A 21,382-nucleotide genomic window follows, 5' to 3' on the forward strand; every position below is an offset into this window, starting at 1 on the left:
ATGTGTTTAAGGGTCATTTAGATGAGATGCTGGGGGATATGGTGTAGGGGAGAACTTTGTAGAGTAGGACCAATGGTTGGACTCGATGATCCCAAGGGTCTTTTCCAACCTAAATGATTCTGTGATTCTATATTCAAGTAAGTTTTTAAAAAGCTGAATCAGATGAGTTAATTCTCTAATCATACACCTGCCTCATTTAGGCTACAAGCTGGAAATCTGTAAATGTGGCAAGTGTTACACACTGCAAGCAATCCTACTGAAAACACAAGGACTGCCCTACGTATGCAGCAGTTCTACATGGGCTCAAGTCTGTCGTGGTTTAATTCCAGTCATCAACTAAGCACCACGCGGCTGCTCGCTCACTCCTCTGCCCCTCCTACTCCCCCCGGCTGGGATGGGGAAGATAATAGAAAAAAAGTAAAACTCATGGGTTGAGATAAAAAATAAGAATAGTTTAATAATTGAAATAAAATATAATAATATAGTAATAATAACTGTAATGTAAAGGAAGATAACAAAAAGAGAGAGAGAAATAAAACCCAGGAAAAGACAAGTGATGCACAACGCAATTGCTCACCACCCACTGACTGATGCCCAGCCAGTCCCGGAGCAGAGATCGACACCTCCCAGCCAACTCCCCCCAGTTTATGTACTGAGCATGACGTCCTATGGTATGGAATAGCCCTTTGGCTAGTTCGGGTCACCTGTCCTGGCCACGGTCCCTCCCAGCTTCCTGTGCATCTGCTCGCTGGCAGAGCGTGGGAAACTGAAATATCCTTAACATAGGATAAACTCAGCTCAGCAACACCTAAAAGATCAGTGTGTTACCAACATTATTCTCACACTGAATCCAAAACACAGCACTGTACCAGCTACTGGGAAGAAAATTAACTCTGTCCCAACTGAAACCAGGACAAAGCCTGAAAGTAAGACTGCTTCCACTTGTAAATGTGGGTGCTTGGTGTAGTCTAGGATAACAGAATTCAAACTGCAACAGAAATATCTGGAAATGAGAATTTCAAATATATTTTAAATGTAACCTGTTGACTTTAGATGACAGTTTTGTTTCTCAGGGCATGGGTAGGTCCAAGATTTTAATATGCAGTACCTGTTTTATTATGTCTAAGACTGTTACAAATTGGAAGTAGAATTTTCTTTTTTTTTTGTGGAAGCTTATTTTTCAACCTTGACAAAGTTTGTCAGCTTCAAATTCACACTTACAAAATTTCCAGCAAAAATTACTGCACTTTCTAATGCAGTGGTCAGAAAAACAACATAGCATATCTTCTTGCTAGATCAGGCCTCCAATTATCTTCACAAGAGGAATAGAAGACAACGTCTTCTTTCTCTCAGTTCAGTGGGACTTCTGAGACACAGCACTTCTGAAAATCAGACTGCTATTCAAATAACAAACATAGAATTCCGAAGCTTTATTTCAGAGAATGATGTCCTCTTTAACAAAAGGCAGTAACCGAAATGTATTTTCTAATGCTGAAACACATTAGGCCTAGCTGTATGTAGACACATGATACTGGCTATTGGCTCTGCCTTAGTTTTATGACTGCAGGTCAACCTAACCTAATTTGTTGGGGCAAATGTTCGTAAAATGAAAGAATTGGGAATGGAGTCATTACAAGCAAATAATTCATTAAAAATAACTTTTTTAGCTCAAAGAATATTTGGAAGCAGATGAGGGATACTTCATGCATGTTTTTTGTTCTTTATTTTAGAAGATGAAAAACTATTTTCAGAACAAACAGTCTAATGAAAAAACTAAAAAATCCTTGCACCAAGCATAACATTGGTTAGGGTTAGGATTTATTTTCATCTATTTTGACTTGCCAATACATAAGCATTTAAAAAAAAAAATAAATTCAGAAACGTCAGGTTTTTGTGGGTCTCTTGGATTTTTTTTTTTGAGGAGAATATATTCTACAGTGTAGTTGAAGCTTTGAAAAACTAAAAAAAAAAAGCTTGCTCATATTCACCTAGCTTTAGAGCACCAGCAAATTAAGCAACATTGAAAATGTGTAGAACATTACAAGAAGGTAGATCTTAAGGAAATTTGTTACTCTAGGATTTCACCTGAAACACAAGGAGATTTAAACCTTTTCCTCTTCATTAGATCTGTGCACATTGTTCTTCAGATAGATCTGCAGCTGAGTGGGCCACCAGTAAAAATCACTGCTGGAGCTGCTATGACAGACAAACCAGCCTCTTGGAAAGATTTTATTAATTTGTGCTCTTGGCTGAGTAAGAGGCATTGCAAGTCTTAAAGCAGAGTAGTCATTAAGATTACACTTGAGACATGATTAATTATCCCCTCTCTGTCACCTCTGCTTGTCTGTCACCTTTCACTCTGACCTGCTTCTATTCTTCTTTCCCCAGCACTCTGTGGACCAGATTCTCATTGGTGACATCAGTGTTGCTGAGATCAGAAATTGGCTCCTTGCTTCTATTTTTCCCTTGCCTTCCCTCTAATTTGCCTTTCCCTGTGCTCCTCTTCAAAGACTCTTCACTGCAGCTTCCAGCGCTTTGCAGGTATCCTTGACTACAGCTCACATTTCCCAATCTGCGGCCAGCTGGAGTAACTCCCTGGTATGATATAATTCAGATCAAAGGCAGGTGGCCAATCAGCAAACGAGCAACTTGTTGGCACAAAACAGAAGTGACTCAGCCACTATTTGGTCCCCTCTTTAGTATTAAATTTGGCCAAAAAGTAGTTGTGGGTGATGGATCTTGAAGACAGTGGATTGAGAGTCATGGTGAGCTGTACCAATTAAAAACAAAAAATGGCTCTTCTGGAACTGGATGTAGTCATAGACTTACCCAATCATCAATCCAGCTGCAAGGCAAAACCAGCACAGCCCGGTACTGCAGTGGATTTGTAACATGCTTTATGGAGATGGCACCAAAATAACTTTGTGATGCAAAAATCTATGATTGGATGGATAGCAGAATTTCTATGGGATTGGAAAGAAAACTGCAAAGTATCTTAATGAACCTTTAAAGATGTTAATTGCATAATACTGTAACTGTAGCATGAGGTTTATACTCCATTTATATATAACCCATCTGGAGCAGGTTCTAGGCACAAAGCCGCTATGTGCACAGTGATCTGAACATGTTTACAAAGCCCTGCTTGTATTTGAAATCAAAGTACATCCTCCTACAAACATTTCCACCCCACAAAGTTACTCAGCAAGTTGTTACAAGGATAAGTCACTATTTAATTTCACTATCTATTCTTGGAAGGCTTGTTTTTTAAACAATTTTTACTAAATGGAAACCAAATTTAAAACCACAAGTTTTTAAACCTACCTGTTGTAATTCTTGTTGACAGTGGTTGTTTCACAGAATGCCTTCAAAATACCCCTTTTCTTCCCAGCAGGTAATTAATGCAATTTATTGAACTGCAAGGGGAAGTTTACCATGTCAACAAAGATTCAACATTTCTACCAGTTAGATCATTGGATAAAGAGTTGACCTACGTGTGCTGTCCATTTCTTTGCCATTAGTTTATTCTTTCTTTCAGGGAAATTGCATGCTGCCTTTGTGCTTCCAAAGTAAGGATTGTCTATCTCACAAGAATTTGGGTGCTTGGCCAACTTACATTTGCAAGAATATTATTCTCCACAGTATACTTGCAGACATAAGGAAACAGTAGGGGAGAAAATTCACCACCATGGCATGCAGAGCTAGAAATTCTACCATCATGTGTCAACATGGCTCCATATGCCAGGAGTACATAATATGAAGGCCAGTGTTAGGGATCTGAACAGGAGTGTTGGTACAGTTTACTAACTCAGTTTATCATCCAATGCAAATTAGTGCTGCTTTCTTTAACCCAAGGTACAAAATAAATGAAAGCAGTGTTTCTCAGGAAGAGAAAAATGTGGTAGCTATGTGCAGTATAGTTCCAGAACACTTTGGCAGCAGTTCACTTGCTGTTATTTAAGTTAAAAATGAAAGCACTTCCAAAGAGGGGCAAATCAAGATCCCACACGTGTACTTTCAAAAACAAAGTAGGAAAGATTCCACCCATGACATTTCAAGTCCCATCTGCACTAACATCTTTGCCAATTCTTAAAATCAGTGCTTTGTTCTTCCAGAGAGTCTATGTCAAAGACTGGTCAGACACAAAACCCAATATAGCTGCAGACCTCCATTTGTGACTGTTTAATCTGTGGGTCATAACCCCTTGCAGGGCTTGTAGTAATTATCATAGTCCTTTTCGTAACAAATTTTCTACTCACCAGTGCCTGCTAATAGCTAGAATGTTTCTTGGCTAAAATTACACAACAGTGTTGTGCTGGGTTTGTGTGGTGGGGTTTTTGGTAACGGAGGAGAGGGCTACAGCAGTGGCCCCACGTGAGAAGCTTCTCAAAGCTCCCCCCACTCCAAGCCGAACCTGCCTCTGGCCAAGGCTGAGCCAATCGCATTGACATAGCGCTGAGGGATATGATTGTAGTTGGGAACTGTCAGTGTTAGGTTAATGGCTGGACTAGATGATCTTCAAGGTCTTTTCCAGCCTTGATGATTCTGTGATTCTGTAATCAGTGATGGTGGCTGCAACTCTGCAGTAACATATTTAAGAACAGGAACCTGGTAAGAGGAGGGGAGTTGGGAGGAGGAGTATGAGAGAGACAGCTATGGGAACACCGAGGTCAGTGGAAGAAAGGAGGAGGAAAAGGGGAGTGCACCGGAGGAGAGACTCCCCCTGTATCCTGTGGTGAGAGGGGAGGGGAGGGGAGGGCAGGGCTGCCCCCCTGTTACCATGGAGGTCCACAGTGAAGCAGAGATCTGCCTGCAGCCTGTGGAGGACCCCATGCTGGAGCACACAGCTGTGCCCAAACCCACAACTCTATGGGAAAAAGAAACACCGACTGTTGTAGTTTGTCTCTGGGAGGACTGCAACATGCAGGGGTGACCCACATCGGAGCAGCTCAGGAACAGCTGCAGCCCACAGGAAGGACTCACACCAGAGAAAATCCGTGGAAGACTGTCTCCTGTGAGAGGGACATCAAGCTGGAGCAGGGGACAATGTGAGGAGTCCTCCCCACGAGGAGGAAGAAACAGCAGACTGACCATAACCTCCACTCCCTGTCCCCTGCACTGCTGAGGGGGAGGAGGTAGAGAGATGGGAACAAAACTGAGCCAGTGAAGAAGGGAGGAGGTGGCAGGGAAGGTGTTTTTAAGATGTGCTAATGCTTCTCACGGTCCCACTGTGTCTGTTAAGTCATGGTGGTGTTAGTGTTTAAATTAAAGTGGTGTTCTTTTTTTCTTCCTGTGTGTGTCTTTTGCCCATAACTGCAATGGGTGAATCACCCCTCTCTGTCCTTATCTCAATTCCTGAGCTTTTTGCTTAATTTTCTCCTTCCTAGTCCCGAGCAGGGAAGGGGTGAGTGGATGGCTGCGTGTTGCTCAGTTGCCCTCTGGGCTCAAACCACAGCAAACATAAAAGAAACAATCCACCTACATGTTGAATAACGCTGCCTGGAAAATGGCACTTTTGATAATGACTGAAATTTGAGTTCTCTGAAGGCTGACTTCCTTACTCAGTTTAGCAGTAACCTCTCCACAATCTCAACAGTGTTAAGGCACTTGTTCCTTAAATTAGTTACCATTGCTTTAACTGAACAGAAAATAACAAAGTGTACATAAGCTAAGGTAGCATGTTAAGAGGGTTGTTTACAATCTCTATGCACTCTACTTAATTCCCAAGATCATCCTCTAACCAACCACAATTGTAACTGCTTCTGTACGAAGCCGCTTATGCAGAATGTTCCAAAAACACCTATCAGATGAAACAGTGAATAGAAATTAGTTTTGAAGTTACATACCAGCTACCAGCAAAAGCTGTAGCAGCCATGAGGAGGCAAAAGAACTGGCTTAGTCAAATGTGCTTCCCACTAGCTGCCAGGAACCTCCATTTCACATTCCTTGGCCCAAATTTCTTCCTGTTGGTTAGTTTTAACTCTGCTTGTTTCTCATTTCCCTTATGGCCTCTCTCATTCTTACCTCCTCCAGTGCTTCCTCTGATCCTGTCTTTCCTCTGCTCCTCCCTCAAATAAACAAAAGTCCATTTTTCTTCCAAACAGACCACGCATACCAGCTAGGAACACAGAAGTAAGCTAACAGGTTTCATGTACATCTGCACATTTGAAGGCAGATCTATCAAAAAAAAGGAAAAGGAGAACACAGGAATTAGGTACAGGAAAGAGAATGGGTACTTAGAAGGAACATTATTTGCTATTGGGATCCTTCAGAATAGCCAAAATCTTGCTTGTTTAGGGGGTGACAGGACAGGGAGTCATGAATAGCTGTGGATCTATTAATGATGCTGATAATGGAGTCTCATCTCTAGATTTGGCAGAGTAATACAGTACCACACCCTGTGAACATTATTCTCTATGGGTGCTGACTACATAGCAGTGAGACCCACTGTCTCCAGTGTATTTGTGTTCCTCAATATTCCATGAGGTTTTGGTAACAACTTTACTGTCAAATTGCCCATGGGCTGAAATTAGATCTCACTGTTATCGTCCTTACTCACGCATATGGTCCAATCCCTTTCTTCCAAAATTCTTCATGTGGTGACAAACACAGGTTTACATGCCTGCTGTGCGGGCCAACTTGCCAGGCAACATGAACAGCTGTCCAACCAGCCAAGCACTTTTCAAGTGGGCAATTTCTATTTAACTTTTGGAATGGTTTCAGAATCTAACATGCTGCTGGTACATCTTTGGCTAACCTTCCAGTTTGGATCTGTCTTGTGCCACACCTTTGCATGCAGGGACTGTTTGGGAAAGTCCTTAGTGTAGTGGCTTCAGAAGCAGCCATGGTTGTGCCTTCTCTGTTTGGATTACTCTGAATTTAACTCTTTGCTAGGTCCTAAAATGTGGCCTGTCAAGAGTCTTGCAAGTGAAAAGGACTACATTTTGGCCCAGGCAAAGTAGATACAACTCAGAACAGCAGACTACCTGCTTTGTCGGGACTAAGACAGCAATATACCAGTTGCTTCAGCAGCCTATACAACCTGAAGAGTCAGTTGTACTTCCTACTTGTGTAACCTTTGGCTTCCGAGGAAAATGTTGAGGGATGCAAGGCAGCAGCAGAAACAAACATGAGCAACAAAAGTAACAAGTAATTTTCTTCTCCCGGCTGTCCCACACAATGACAGAAGTTTAGTCCTTTCTCAGCAGCCTAATAGGCAGGACAGTAGTTGGCTGTAGTGGGAGAGATGTGAGAAGAAATGCTGCAAGAGGGAATAGAGGCATACCTCTAATCATGACTTCAAATCAATTTTTCCTGTTACAAGAACCTTTATCACTCCCTCCCAAACAAGAGAAATCCTAATTTATTAACAACAATGTACCACTCTTTTCTAAGTACAAACAAAACAGCTCCGTTTGTTTTGTGTGGTGCAGGATAATGAATGCTTTGCAAGAGATTTCTAGAGATTTCCATGTCTTTCAAACCTGTTTCAGGCCTTACACAACTGCATCTGCAATTATACTGTTGCTAGCTTGCTTTAATTTGTCATTACATCCCTTACAAGTAGGGCTATATTAGCATATTTTTTGTAATTGATTGTAGTTGTTTCCTTGTTCTTGGGGCTCTCTTACACAACAGTCCAGTACTGGTTTCCAGTTATCTTTTAAATGGGACCTTATTTGCTTACTGTGGGGATGGTCATCTTCTATCTCAGACTGCTTGCATCTACCCACTCACAAATTTTTCTTCCTTGCTAATTATTCTCAATGCATCCAGTCTTAGCGGAGGTTGAGAGGTTCACAAGCAAAAGGCAGGTTCTCTGTGTTTTTTGAAAGACTTCTGAGCAAGTTTAATACAATCATGCATCTGTGCTGCTTACCAGTCTGTATATCACATGTAATAACATACAGCATTAAATACTGGAAACACACATGAACTGAAACTTCAGCATATACTTATACCCAAGCATAATTTTTCATAAAAATCTTAAGTGGCTTCCACAAGCACCCAGACTGCAAGCTTCCTCTGCTTCACTTGTTCATAGCAGAGTGCAGTGAGAAGGCAAATGGCAGTCAGGGGCAAAAGGTTCACAGTCATAGTCCTTAATGTTATCATAAGCATGTATCAGAATGGATGAAGGCAATACTGAGGCAGGGGATTGTACCCCTGACATCCCTAGAAAAATCCATTTGTCCTGATAAATAGGAAGTAAACAAAAAAGGGCCAATAAATAATACAGAAACCAATTAACAAAATTATGGGCATTACTGACAAAATAATGACCTATCTACCCAGTTTCATCCTCCAAGATATTAACATCAGGCTCTTTGTAACTAAGGAGTGTAAGTTTACTTAGCTCATCAGCTTCCCTGGAGTGGAATCACTCTGATTTTGAAAGCTTCTAACCATGGATGACCCATTTAAATGTATCCCTCTATTTACTGAAATTAGAAAGTGCACTGGAGTTAAACCCCCTGCTAGACAAACACCCCTCCAAGTACAAACCCAGTCACCTGATGGTCTTATTTTCATTGATACTTTCATACTTTATCCTGAACAAACGAATTCTGAGATTTTAAACTTACCTGTGTTCTCCCAGATACTGGTATGTTAAGATTCTGTGGCATCTTTCTCCTCAGTATCTTACAGTAATACTTTTCAAGCACTTTCTGGTTAAGACTCTTTATGACCCCAACAACTACCTCAGATAACAAACTAAAATTTTCTTTTTTTTCCCCAGATTGCCCTGCCCTGCCCCAGGGAGTGACCGACATCTAAGGTTCTTTGTTATTTTGTTAGTTTGCTTAGCAGGTTATTTTATACATATTTTATAAAGAAAAAAGTCATCGTTCAACTAATTTCACAGAAAAGTCCTAGGTATTTTTAGGAAATTAAGGAAGGTTAGTTAACTGCATATGTTTTATGCCATCCAGAGGAATTGAAAGACAGAAAATATTTTCTGTTTCTTGACAGAAGTATTTGAAAACCATTGATATCAGCCTGTTACACAGAACTTAACTCCCCTGAGTATCTTCTTATCAGAAATGGCTTACTTTCACGTTGTTTAAAACCAGTACCCAATTCTGCTCCTTTAGCCACAAAAAGTATATATAAAAAGATTGTTTGCAACCCTATTAACAGTTTTTTCATTAAAATATAGTTCTGACTATTCTGTGTTTTAGGGGGTAAAAAAAAAAAAGCATGAGACTAGATAGATCTATGTTTGAGAAGCAGTTAGAGGTTTTCAGACTGATAAAGGCTTTTAAAAGTCCTAAAAATCAAACAGGTAGACCAGAACACAATGTTTTGAATTTGATAACGCTCTCTCACATATATTATATTCCACCTAAGCATTTAAAAGTGCTTGGAAAGAGATGTAGTGCTCTGACTCATAAGCACTGCTGCAAACTGCTGCAGCAGTTAAAGACATTACTAACACACAGACTGCTCTGTCTTCAGCCAGCCAGGACAATGGAGTGTCCCAGCCACCGTGATGTAAAGTCTCTTCAGCAGGCTTTATTTTCAGTTCAAAAAAAGAGCAGGGTGACTTTGAAATGGGTTGTAACAGAATCTCTGTTCTCCTTTGGGTCAGGCACCACTACCCTTTAGTGTTCTCTTAGTGGAATAACTTTGCCTTCACGTTTACTAGTTTCACTTTTTTAAGCCTTCTGCATGTACATCCAGTTCCATCCTACACCTTCTCAACTGGGAAGCTGTTTAACTCCAAGGAAATCAGAACCCCAACTGATCCTCAGAACAAGCTGCTCTTCCACATCTTTCCAAGAGCACTGCATCCTGTTCCACATCCCTAGACATTGGCAAAGCCCCATGGCAAAAATCACCACTTTTACGGTTTTGGCTCAGAAGCAGTGCCATGTCCATACCTCAGCTATCACAGGTTACACTGGCACAGCACAGTCAAGCCTCCGCCAGTAGTTTATCTCCACAAATATTTAAGAACCTAGCAGGCCAATTCCAGGAACATGCTTTTTTCTCCTGGCCCTACATCAAGGGTTGGTAACACGGCTGATGTGAGACAGAGAGGAAGCCTACCCATGGGGTAGTGTCCTATTAAAATATATGAATCTATTGGAATTTGTGTCAGAGCTGTAATAAGAGCAGCACTATTTGAGCTTTGTGGAACCTAGAAAAGCTTAGTAATTTCTCATAGGAGGTCTCTAGCAAAGCTGGGAAGAATTGTCTTCACTGCCAAGTCCCACAGTTTCATCTACTGCCAGTTTTTTTCTGCATTTACACCTAAATTTCTGAAATTATAAACACTAGATGTTCTGAGATATGACAGCAGTATGTAGCTACAGCTGTTCTGAGAACTGTCTTTGCCTGAACCTAACTGCCCTTAACTATCTCACCTATCTAACTTAACATTTGTTGCACAAGACAAAGTGGACAGTTAAGTATCATTATCACTGTCCCACCCTGAAGCTTTCAAGCACATCATCACGATTTAGGCAAGTACATGACTCAGGTAGATGACAACACCACTTCCCAAGTGTTTTTAAGTTTAACATGTACAGGTCACTGAACAAAATGGTAAAGGGCAAACATCCTCTAATTCTCAGACAGACTGCAGGCAAACTCAGTGCAACAACGAACACAAAACCCATGCAAGCTAAGGTAGTAGAATTTATGTGACAGTAGGAAACGTATAAAGGCTGAACAACTCATTAGGGTTTCTAAAAGCAGCACACAGACCTTAACAGAAATATCCGTGACTTAACTAGCATATGTCAACTTAAAATTATTTAACTGTATTATTAATTCCTTGTATTAATTCCTGTTTATGAATGGATGTCCCTTTCTGGATTCAGCTGTTTTGTTGGATTAAATGTTACCTTCACCCATCACCACACTTGTGAAAAATATGTTGAAAAAAGTCTGGAGCAGCATTACTTTGGCAAAATCTGATGGGTTGGCTCACACCATTTACCTTAACAGCTAAAATTAACCTGATTTATCTGAATTTCTTGTATTAGTGGTGACATGAGTTGCTATGTTGGTAGATCATTGCAAGCAGTGACTATTGTAAACAGCAGTGGCACACAGCTGACATGTACTTCTTCCACTGGCATAGCTGAATCTGGGGGTGTCCTGTACACTGTCCCATGGTGAATGATTCATTTTGGCTTCAAGATCAATTGACTAAAGCTAAACAGAAGCAAACTATTCTTATACCCTAACCAGGGTGTGAACACTAAATTACGAAAAGTCTGCATATTGACAACGCCAGTATATTCTAGCTGAAATCAAAAATCCACACCTTAAATCACATACCTTCCTTATCAAGCAGCCATATTTAATGTTCATGCATCTGATTTAGTGAGAAACAAGTATAAATATAAAATAAAAAGATCTCCAGAGTCCTACTTACCTCTAACTGTTAACAATGAGATTATAAGTGAGCATGAACAGAACAACCTTAAGGCTATATCTTGTCATTATTCTACAAGCTGAATGGCAGCAGAGATGGCCCCAGTTTATCCAAGTGTTTGATAGCCTCTGGAAAAGCTTACATATCCCAGGTCTGCTATTTGCCTTTGGCCTTTCTGATCAAATTGTATAGCAGCCAGTTGTCACTCACCCGGGGGAATTGTGTTGTAGTACACATGACAAAACTGCCCTTTTGCATGCTGAAAATATATTTTATTAAATACTAAACCAATTGTCTCTTAATTGACCATTCCCCTTCCCATTTTATTCTCTTATTTTCCCTTATCATACCCACTGCATTGATTTTTGATAAAATACATTTTTGAGACATGAAGGCTAATGAGTTATTGAACTTCTCTCAGAAGTTCCACCTTTAGGTAGGACAGAATCTCAACGTGTTCTGCTACTTGATACAAAATAGGCTTTGGTTGGTTGGCTTGGAACATACTGGTAAGTTTCATAGTTTTATTTGATAGCAGCTATTGTATTAGGTGGAAAAAAAAAAAGATGCCAGGATTGAGAAATTGCCAATATATTCTACTGCTCGGGGAAAAAAAGGAATTATTGATATAACATGTGCTTTGCTTGTGGATTCACAACTTTGTAGTCTCAAACCCGAGCACACGTGAAACAGGGAAGAGTATCCCAGAATAATACTATGAAAACAGAAAAAAAATCTCTATTTTTTTGTCTTCAGAGAGTGAGAGTCAGTTACGTTTTTGTCTGTGGTACTTTATTTTTTCTCCTTGTTGCCAGGACAGAATTATCCCATCTTTTGTGCTATGAAATTAAGTATGAGAGAAAAATGCATATTTAGAAAGGATGCAAATCACGTTAGCAGCAGCTAGAAAATTTAGGCCACGTTCTGTCTTATTTTGATCCCACTGTCTTAAACATGCTCATATCTGGGCAAAACCAAGTCTGTATTTCAAGAAGCGGGAACAGTACTCCTAAGTGGTTCTCAGACTTTGTATAAATGGTAAGCCATAGCTTATTTAAATGACTATTTCTTAGGTAGTATAATTCCACCTTGTAGTCACTATACATAACACTGGCATAAACAGCATCGACGAAGGAACAAATATACTGGAAGAAAGCTTAATGGAAATGAGAAAAATAGGTAACTATAAAAAGGAAGAAGGTTCAATGTAAAAAGTTAAATACTTGGGAGCCAAAAGAGGAATGAAAAGTGCACAGAGGAGAGCGAACTATGGCAAATTCCACTAATGTGAGGATCCAGGGTTTTGTGATAGTGCCTTTGCGACCATCATGCTTGATATACAGAACAGTCCCTAAGATTTCCCTGGTACATAATTCTGACTTATCCAGAATTCAAGTGCAAGTCATGCCTTCCAAAGGCCCCAGAATTCATTCCCTAAATAGATATCCTTTCTAACTCAGCTTCATACTGCAAACTAGAACTGATCCTGTAATATATGCCATTCTTTGAGTAGCAGCCTGGCTTGAGTTGAGTGTAATAATAAGAAAAGAACATGGTGCTCTATGTTCTTCACTTTGTCTAAACTGAATTACCATAGTCTTCATAATCATACAACAAAATTTCTTTTCCCAGTCTAGTACATTGTCATGGTTTAAACCTACCTGGCAGCCAAACACCATGCAGCTACTTTCTCACCTCCCCCACCCAGGGGATGGGGCGGGGACGGGGGTGGGGGGGAAAAGGCAGGGGAAGAATTGGAGGGGTAAAGGTAGGGAGACTCATAGGTTGAGATAAAAACAGTTTAATAATTGAAATAAAACAAAACAATAATAACAATAATAGAAAGTATAAACGAGTACTGCACAATGCAATTGCTCACCACCAGTAACTGATAACCAGCCCATTCCTGGGTAGTGATCCTGAAATACCAAGATCCTGAAACTGCAAATCCAGAAGCAAGAGAGAGCCAAAACCAAGACAATTCACAACCTTTGCTGCTTGTAGGATCAAAATTCTACAGCAGTAGTTTTCCTTATGTGTTGCCCCACTGCCCTGAAATTGGTGCAATTCTAATATCAGGATACACTAGAATAAGCAAACCACTATAGATTTTACTTCTGTTTCTTGGACTCGGAGGCAAACTCAGGAGACTGTTTAAAGATGGGTAAATTCATGTTTGTAGTAGGAGCACTATTAACCACAAGAAGAACAGCAAAAGGGACTCTCCAAGAGCTACTGGCACTGGTTCAGAATTCTGGGTTTTCCCCACTGAGCTAAAGTTGTTTGACGACTGCCCTCAGGCAGATTAACAGGCCAGGAATAGTCCAAGCTAGGAAACAGATTATTTTACCAAAAACATGCATACAGATAACTGGCTGCCAGAGCCACAACAGGTTAGCACCCAGGAATGAATGCTGAGTAACTGTCCTCCTCAGAGCCCCAGAGAAATCCATTCTGTGCATGGCTCTATTCAGTATTCTTTGTAATTGCTTCAGTGATGAGCTTGTTTATAAAATCTACATCTGACACAAAGCTAGTGGGATTTGGTGAGCACCTTATAAAAGAGAATTAGAACTGAAAATGATGTTGAGAAATTACAGAGAAGCTCAGAAACCATTAAGATAAATTTCAAAAAAAATCAGGTGTAGAGTGATACTCTTGCAAAAGCACAAACACAAAACTGCGACTACCTGGTTAGGAAGCAAAATGGCAGCCTAAAAAAAAACAAGGAGAGAGAGATCAATACCACAGTGTGCTTTGCCCCTCCCTTAAAATATGGCAATCAAACCAAACTCTGGAATTCTGTGGACTAGAAAATAAATAAGAACACTAACACATTATTGCTGCAAGCCAACCCACCTTTCTCACCCACAGACTTCATTTCAGAATGTATTCAGAAAGGCTCTTTAGACAAAGGAGATAATTATTCCCCTCTACTTAGCCTTGAGAAGATCTCAGCTGAGTATTATCTCTTCAACATCACACTCACAAACACACCTTGAGAGTTTAGAGCAAATGAAGCTACTTTGAAAGAGGCTCTATCTTTTAAACCTACGAACACAGCTGGATGAACATGTATGTCTCTAGAAAAAAAGGCTGAGGGGAAAAGTGCATGAGTACTAAGCACATTCATTCAAGTTGTATTAGAACAAAAATTTTACTATTAAATTAGAAAGCAATTACATCTTCCATAAGAGAAGGAAAAACTCTAACCAGCTCTAATAATTACTTTGCTGCCAGTCATGTCAGGCTGAGATGCACCACTTCAGTGGATTATGGCACACTCAGTATTACATACAGTGGATCAATAGATGGGTAGGTAAAGAATATCCTTCCCTCTAGGATTCAAGTACTTCAGGAAAAGTACTGTTCCCAATATACAATGGATAGGGCATAAGATGACTTTTGTTGGAAGTACCAGCAAAACAGACACCTTCCAGGGTTTCTTATCTCAATAATTAATTTCACCATCATCGGGTTTGCCTTCACTTATTAATTAAAAAAAAGCACCTGCTTTTTCTATGTTAGCTACCCAAGACACATGAACCATCTTAGTGTAAAAGACAACACGCTTCCACCTTAGTGCAGCAAACTCATGGAGGCCAGTCTTGTTTCCCCACCTGATGATCTCAATGAACACGCCTCACTATAAAGCTGAAATATCTCACCTTCACCTCATTTTCACCTTTGAAGGCTCTGATTAAAGTTCAAACAAGTACGATTTTTTTCTCTTTGCATTTCAGGGTGAGCACTATCCACCAAGGTAGCAGACATAAGCAACAGTATTATGCATTTCTGTAAGACAAGTCTTAAGTTTGCTCACTTAAGACTTTCCTGGACACATTCAAAAAAGCTTTTTGTTCTTTTATTATTTATATAGAAACCTGACCACGAAGCCATCTTCATATTGTTCTAACTTAATGTTAGAACATTAGGAACATTAGGAATGTTCTAACTTAAACTCATTTTTACTGGCCACCTAACCTAAGCAGCTGGACTTTGCTAGGAACTGGCTGAGGCACTAAAAAAATACTCCTTTCTACCATTTCTGCTGCAGTGACTGCAACCTCTGGCAGAGATTTGGTAGCAGACAGAGAAATACCACCACAAACTGTTACAGCAGGAGCTTCAAGGTGGTAATGGTTGCTGTAAACACCTGCAACTCCCTGATGGTAATGACCTGCTTTTGGAGTAAGAGTGTCCCTGCAAGAGTTCCACTGATATACCGGTTTCTAAGCAATTTTGATTATATTGGTATCATTCCTCACATAAACAAGCTTCAGTTTCACACCACCACATCTAGCTAGTCAAAATGGTACCTCTTCTCACCATGGTACTTTATCTACTTTGAAAATTTTGTGTGCAATTTTACTGTTGTTGACAGCATCCAAAGCATTAACTCAGTTAAGGGCCTTCATTTTTCTTTCCTTTTGCTAAGCTAGACAAATCAATCGGAGGAAATAAATTTATCCTTTAGCATGTGATTATTCACCATGTTTGCATATTCACTATGCATGAAGCTTTGGTCACCCAAGTTTCATATTGTGAGCCCTTATTGATCCTACCAATTTCAGCAAAAATTTTCACATTGGTTGAACATGTCTTCCAACACCTAAATACAGGTTAAAATGAGATTAAATGATACTTCATCAAAACACAAAAAGAAAATGCCTTCAGATTGACAGGACCATTCAACTGGAGTTTTTGTTGCCTCAAAATGCAGGTGGCAGCTGTAGCCTTCCCAAAATAAACATAATCATTAACTAAACATAGGTGCATTTATCACAGTCAAGTGAACATTTTTCTTTTACCTGAAGGATTAATTTTATGTTCCTTTTTTCTTCTCTGTATGCTTTCTACCAGAAGAATGGCTTGACCTGGTTTAGAACTGTTTGAGTGCTGCTGAGTCCAACGAGCAGTTGAGCTGTCTTGCAAGGAAGCTTCCCCTCCATTACTTAAGGCTTGTTTTCTCTTCTGGAGTAAGAAACCGCAAAGGGCCCTGAAATTAACTCTGGGGAATGGAGAAGAAAAAAAACCCCAACAGACGGCTTAATGAGAGTTACAGTAGGGTATGAAAAAAGAAGTAAAAATCCCTCTACCCTTTTGATTTTCATTAGCATATTTTTTTCAAGAACGTTAACTACATTCTTTTATCTTTAAGACACCGGGTTGCAACTCATAGTTTAAGCCAAAGCTAAACCCAAAATTGTAAATTACTCATGGATCAAAAGTTTTACATAATGATATTTGCTATTTTGTATAAACAGATTTGAATGTTTCCATTTCTTTGGTTTTGTTCCCAAGTAAATAGTTTTCACAGACAATGGGAAACTGACAATACAGCGCTTTTTTAAATTTATTTTTTGGATACTTGGTGCTGTCCAGTTAGCGCTAATTCTTACAGACTCATCTTTCAGCATTTTGGTAGTCAGTCCACACAATAAATAAGACTAACCTAACGATTAAGTAATAAGACCTTGGAAAAGCTACAGAAACGGCAGTAATTTGCACTGTATAGCCAGCATTGTAACTTGGCGATTACCGCTCCTATTCCACCAATAAAAAAGCCCTAAGCTAAACACCATGTAAGTAGCTGTCACTTAATGTCCACAAGGTGCATTAGGTGCTCCCAGCATTCATCAGGTCCTGACCACAGCAGAGGAACTTCACGTTAAATACTGTCACCTGAGCATCGGTAGTAGCTACTGATTTTAATACTGAAGTTCCTCTTAACATTTTTACTCCGTAGCACAAAGTGAAATCCACAGCAAGAGTTACGCCAGCTTCAGAATGGCAAATACCTCCCACATGAGGAGATAAAAAAAGGTAATTACATATAGCGCCACGTATGCTAGTTTGGCTCTTTTTTTAAGTTGACTCTACAACTGGTGTTCAAAATAAACCCTCGGACTGGCGGGCCCATTTTACTTTAATGAAGTACTTAGTCGTTTGTTACATAAACAGGTACAGCTTCTACAAACGCGAGAGCTCTGCAGCGCTTGGCTGCAGATCAGGTAAACGATCTACAGCATAAAAAAACCCACAGCACCAGCACGCGGAGTTGGAAAGCGTACTTCCAAACCAACTGTTAAAAAGCTAAAAGGACATAAGCAAGCAAGACGAAACAAACATAATTGCACTATTTACGAGGGTAAAGAAACAAGAGATCCACCTCCGCTCTTCGCACAGCCTTATTATATCTGGCGACTACTTCAACAGCCGCCTCCAGACGTGCGACGAGCAGCAGCCAGGTCTTCCGGGAGAGCCTGTGGTAAATAACCGCTCGCCGGCGGCCGTTGGCAGCGGGAGCCCGCCCGACCCACAGGCCGGTTCAGCCGCAGCGTCCTCGGCAGCCGCCTCTCGCCCGCCCCGGCACCCACTGCCATCGGAGACCGCGGACGGGGTGTAAGTTTCGGGACGAACGACAACGCCCTTCCATGCCTTTTTTATTTTTCCCTCCCCTCTTTCTTGTAAAAGGCAGGGCGACACCCGTCCTGCCCCCCGCGCCGCCAACCCCAGGTACGGCAGACCCCCGCGCCCGTCAGGCTGGCTCCGGCCCGCCCCCCCCGGCGGCGGCGGGCTCGCCCCGACAGGCTGGGGCAGCGGCACGGCGCCGTTCCAGCACCTTCTCCAACTCTGCCCAAACTACTGCTGCGAGTGCCGCCGCCTCGCCCCTCGGCACATGCGAGCTGGGAAGAGGTCACGGGGAAACCTCCAAGCGGCAGCCCCGCCGCTGCACGGCAAACACCCGAGCGGGGCCCTCGGCGTACGCGCACACCACCCAACCCTCCCCTCCCGCCACGCTCCTGCACACCTCCTCTTCCTCTCCCCCACCTCTCGGTTGAGCGACAGCCAGGCGACGCCAATAGGACCACCCTCCCCGCGCAGGGGGCGGGCACTCCCTCGCCGGCCGGCCAATGGAAATGCCGCTTCCTGAGCGGTGGCGTCGGTGAAGGGAGGCGGTGGGAGGGGGCCGGAGGAGGGGCAGGAGTTTAGGAAGAGGAGGGAATGGCTGTCATCAATGAAGTCATGTTCATAATCTAGTCCCTCGCTCCGGTTCCGGACTCGGGTGACTCACCGAGGGGGAGAGGAGCGACATCCAGCACGGCGCTCCTCCCGGGAGGAAGGTAAATATAACTTACAACTCGGTCCGCCCCCCGCCCCGCTCCCCGTCCCTGGCACGGCGGTGCCTGTGCCGTCCTTTATTGTTAGTGATCGCGCCGCACGCACCGTGCCCACCTTCCCTCCCCTTCCCCAGGAGCGTCCCCGCCGGCCCCGGCCGTCGTCGTGCCACCTGCTTCCTCTCCCCACCTTCTCCGGCGCGCGGCCCTCCCAAATATTTATATCCCCTAGTGGGTGGAGAGAAGAAAGTTTTGATCCGGTATTTCTGGAATCATCACGATGCAAATCTCCGGGGTGGGAGGGTGTGAAGGAAAAAACCCCCGAGGCGTTGCTGGTGGCTGGCTTGTGAGTCAGCGGCAACCGCGGGAGGGACGGGGGAGCGGCGGGGCGCCGTGCCCGCCCGTCTGCAGCCGCCGTGCCGCGCCGTGCCGTGCCGTGCCGCGCGGCGGGGCGGCTGCCGCTTCTCACCGGCGCGGCCGGCGGTCTGGCACGGCGGCAGCCGCCAGTTCGCGGCACCCCGGGGTCCTGCCGTCAAGCGAGCCTGTCACAGGCGCTGGGCGCCGGGGCCAGAAGGGAAATAGATCCGGGGGAGTGACAGCCCACTGCCCCCACTGCGGAGCAGCTCGGCGGGCTGGGGGCGGCCTCGCCTGCTGCCCCGGCTGGCGCGGGTCGCCGGGCGGGCCGCGTTTCGGCGGCTGCCGGGGGTCGCTGGGTGAAGTTCACGGTGTCCGGCGGCGGGAGAGTGTGTTGCGGTGGGGTTGTTCCTGCGCTGTGGCACACGCTCGCGTAGACCCGGCCGAGGAAAGGGAAGTGGGGAGGCATGAGGAGAGAGAAAGATGGTGCGGGGGGGAGCGGTCTTGGCTGCGAGAGTAGCGGCGTTACCCGGCAGAGCCGGGGAGGCCATGATCCGGATAATCTCCCTGCCTGCCTGTCACAAGCACTTCGCACACCGGGGAGGGGGGCTGGGACTTCGCCCGACTACGGCTGCAGCTCCTGTTGCTTTTCAGTCTCTGTTTTTAACTGTGCAGTCACTCCTGCTGTAAAGGTGCAGCGATTTTCTTCCCAAAATAGCTTGACCGTTGTCCCCCCACGCCGTTTCCCCTGCAGAAATCATGCCCCCGCCCCCGCCTTGCAGCAGTCAGTGAAGCGGAGTAGCACAAAACATGCGCTTGCAATTTTGTAATCGCCTTCCAAGCAAAAAGCATTTTATTTCCGGTGTGCGCGGAAATCTTTTTTTTTTTTTTTTTTTTTTTTTTTTTTTTTTTTTTTCGGGTCGGGTCGGGCGGCAGCGAGGATGCATATACACGCGAATGCTCAGGTAGACGCGGCTCGTCTGCCCCGTCGGGAGAGGGGGGCGGCGGTGGTCGGCACCTGGAAAAGTTCTCTCCCCTGCCAGAGGCGGTGGCAGACAGCGGGCCGCTGTTGCAGCCAGCTCCCGGGCGGGGCAGGAGGGCAACGGAGCCCGTCCCCGGTCCTCCGCGGGGGAGAGGGAGGCGGTGTCAAGAGCCGGTGGCGGCCGGGGATGGCCTTTCCCGTCCCCCTGTCTGTGCGAACGGCGGCGGATCAGGAAGTCACCGCCGCCGCACACAGGCGCACAGACATGTTTGGTCGGCGTGACATGGTGGCGGAGGGAAGGAGCGGCGGGGAGACGGGCCCAGCCCAGCCCTGAGGCATGCCCCGGCTGCTCGCTCGCCTGCCGCCGCCGAGGCCCCCCCTGCCCCCGCGCCGTCGAGGTACAGGGCCCTGCACGGTGGCCTCGTGGAGGGGAGGGTAAGGAAGCAGCGGGGCTGGGTCTCCAGGCAGAGACGTTTTAGAGCCAGTCGGCCGGGGCGAAAACTTTCCGGAAAGGCCGGAGGGGGAGAATAGGGCCCTGATGTTTGTGCGTGCCCGCCCCGGCGCCTTTGCCGGGGCAGGCGGCGGGCAGCGGCGCGCCGAGGCCTACGCGGCGCTGCCGAGGCGGAGCGCGGCCGCGGAGGTAGCGGGCGGTCCGCGGGCGGCGCCCCGCCGGTGCTCCTCGCCGCGCTCCCGTCCGTGCACCCGCCCGTGCACCCGCCCGGACACGCGGTGCCGGGTCTCCCGCACGACCAGGCTTCATTATGTGCGTGGTGCGGGGAGAAACGGAATATTTTGTTTTGTCTCCCTCCCCCCCGTCCCCGATTTCTGACGGTGGAACAACAAACTGCACACGGCTAGCAAAGTTACTTTATAAACTCGAGCTGAAGTTACAGTTACTGATTTTGTTGTTGTGGTTTTTTCCTGTAAGTGTGCACTATGGTCAAATAGAGTGGCAAAGTGTCAGCATGACTGCATAGATCGCACTGGAGTTGGTTTTCCTTGGTATCTGCTGCTTATGTTTGATATTCGGGTTTCCTGAACTTTAGGTTAACTCTGTACTTTTTAAGATGTCTTTTAGATAGGTAAGTAAATAACCAACTGAAGAATTAAAGCTATAAATATTGTGGTGTGGGTGTTTTTGGTTTTTTTTTTTTTTTTTCATTTTTACCATTTTAGGTGTTCTGCATGCTTTCTGTAAAAAAAATTGGCAGGGGATCTATAACACAGCATTGTTCCACTTGCATTCTCTTCTGTTTTGCTTTAGATTTCTTCAGTGTTAGTCGGTTTTAATCACAGCCCCTGACCCAGACGATAAACACAGTACCGGAATTTAATTCCGGTAGTATACCAGTTACATGCTCGAGGTGGGGCAGTCTCTTCTGTGTAAGTTAGTATTGTTGTGCAAATAAAGGCACACTTTCTCTTCGGGAACCTAATTGCCCTATTACTGTCTTTGTTTCTTTTTTCCTTTTGTTATTCTAAGGAAAAAAGGGGTGTACGAGAAAGATGGGATTGGAGGCAGATTTTTATGCCCATATA

At 43.9% G+C, this 21,382-nt stretch overlaps 1 protein-coding gene and 1 long non-coding RNA gene across 7 annotated transcripts in view; one reads left to right on the forward strand and one right to left on the reverse strand.

Moving 5' to 3' along the window:
* LOC141938366 (uncharacterized) overlaps positions 1–17,784 on the reverse strand; it is a 53,650-nt gene extending 35,866 nt beyond the window's left edge. For both annotated transcript variants that reach the window (XR_012627240.1, XR_012627241.1), the window contains exons 1-2: positions 17,559–17,784; positions 16,198–16,397 (exon numbers count right to left, since the gene is read on the reverse strand). This is a non-coding gene — a long non-coding RNA (uncharacterized LOC141938366). The remainder of the gene's footprint in view (positions 1–16,197; positions 16,398–17,558) is intronic.
* A 554-nt stretch (positions 17,785–18,338) lies between these two features.
* SMARCA2 (SWI/SNF related BAF chromatin remodeling complex subunit ATPase 2) overlaps positions 18,339–21,382 on the forward strand; it is a 123,657-nt gene continuing 120,613 nt past the window's right edge. For 2 of the 5 annotated variants that reach the window (XM_074857128.1, XM_074857127.1), the window contains exon 1: positions 18,339–18,513. The gene's annotated coding sequence lies outside the window, so the exon portion shown is untranslated. Of the gene's footprint in view, positions 18,514–19,780; positions 19,827–19,959; positions 20,279–21,382 lie in introns of those variants that run through there. The other 3 variants (XM_074857129.1, XM_074857130.1, XM_074857132.1) reach the window with 3 other exon arrangements.

The sequence above is a fragment of the Strix uralensis genome, chromosome Z (assembly GCF_047716275.1).
Source record: "Strix uralensis isolate ZFMK-TIS-50842 chromosome Z, bStrUra1, whole genome shotgun sequence".
Lineage (NCBI taxonomy): Eukaryota > Metazoa > Chordata > Aves > Strigiformes > Strigidae > Strix > Strix uralensis.